This window comes from Varanus komodoensis, unplaced genomic scaffold, assembly GCF_004798865.1.
Source record: "Varanus komodoensis strain SLA01 unplaced genomic scaffold, ASM479886v1 scaffold133, whole genome shotgun sequence".
NCBI lineage: Eukaryota > Metazoa > Chordata > Lepidosauria > Squamata > Varanidae > Varanus > Varanus komodoensis.
This window is the reverse complement of record NW_025335384.1, coordinates 1-1,564: the sequence shown is the minus strand read 5'-3', so window position 1 is coordinate 1,564 and position 1,564 is coordinate 1. Positions and strand designations below refer to the sequence as shown.

At 50.5% G+C, this 1,564-nt stretch overlaps 1 pseudogene; it reads right to left on the bottom strand.

Annotated features, from left to right (window-relative positions):
* The window catches only part of LOC123019636, a 4,079-nt pseudogene extending 2,582 nt beyond the window's left edge, over positions 1 to 1,497 (bottom strand).
* Between the last annotated feature and the right edge of the window lie 67 nt (positions 1,498 to 1,564).

Genomic DNA, 1,564 nt, shown 5'->3' with positions numbered 1-1,564 from the left:
AAAACCTCTCCCCTGTATTAACCAGCTGAGAACTGCCTGATTTTCTCCCAGTAGATGTGAGGTTGCTGCCCCACCCCAACTGGAAGACTCCCCAGGCACTCAATCTTCAGCCCCGACAGAGCTTAGATATGCCTCCCACGGCCCACCACTGGATACTACCAGCGTGATAACGGAGCTCCATTAATCACCGCTGTGCCGTTCCAACCCCATGCCAGTCTCTCTTGTCTTGGAAATCTTGCTGTAACTCCCTGAGAGCAGTTCCATTCATAGCTGTTGGACCAGGAGTACCCCAGCTCTGTGTTGCCAAAACACTTGGGCCTCCTGACTACATGGCCATTCCCCAAGTCCTGTTGCTTTCAGACAGAAAACAGAACTCTTTCCCATCCCTCCACCTTAGAGCAAAGCAGGGTGTGATTTGGGGATCTACGTATTTGTGAGGAGAGGCTGCAGCTGCATGAGACTCACAGGGACACAGCTGAGCCTGAGTTCTGGAAGGAGCTGCACTTTCGGATTCTGTGATGGGTTAACCGTGCGTTCCTATTTGTGGCGGTCCCCAGGGTTTCCTGCTGCCTTGGGGACCAGAAGTAGATTGCTGTTCTCATTTTCTTGACGCTCCTGAGGATTAGCTCCCATGTGCACTGTTGGTGGGGGGAAGGCAGGGCAATAAACATTTCGCTTTCTTGCATGCCATCACGCGACCTCCGGCTTGTGGCAGTCCTATGAGTGAGAGTCCTGTGCTTCACAGCCATACGCAGGCCTGGTGAATCCCAGGATGCAGCTCCATTGATGGAGTCGATCCGTCTCCTAATGGGCCTCCCTGTTCTTCTGCTGCCTGCGACTTTCCGTAGCAGGGTGGTCTTCTGCAGGAGGTCTGTCCTTCTCAGGAGGTGCCCAAAGTCGGACAGCTTCCGTTTTGTCATTTTTGCTTCCAGGGCAAGTTCTGGCTTGATTTGCTGGCCCTTGTTCACAGACAAGGCTGGATAGACTAGAAGAAAGCCAAGGCTAAGTCTTGAAGATGTGCCCCTTCTCAGCTGGCTTTATCAGTGTCTTGCTGAGGACGGCTTTCAACACTGAGCTGCTTTAAGCATTCCTGTGTCACTGTCTGTGTCTTCCTTGAGGCGTGTGTCTTTAAACTGCTTTTACAATACTGTTCAGTCATTTGCCTATTTTAATAAAACATGATAATCTTATTTTTAAACACTGTATTTTGAGGGCTAGGCCCTAAAATATAAAATAAAAAATCTGGAACATGGGCCAGAAATGGTAATTTTGTCTTCCTTATCATGCTGGCAGTTGCAACCAAGTATTATCCCTTAGCAGAAAAACAGGAAGGCATACCAAGAGATGCCACAATCCTGCGATTCTCCTCCATGATCTGGCTGTGCAGGGCTCTCTGGCCAGCATCCAGCAGGGCCCACTCCTCCTCCGTGAAGCACACGGCGACCTCCTCAAAGGTTTCATCATCAAGGTCAGAGACTACGGTGACTGGGCATTGTACTGCAGGGCTGAAACCATGTAGCCTGAAGTGCCTGATCCTGCCTAATCTTGGAAGCTAAGCAGGGTC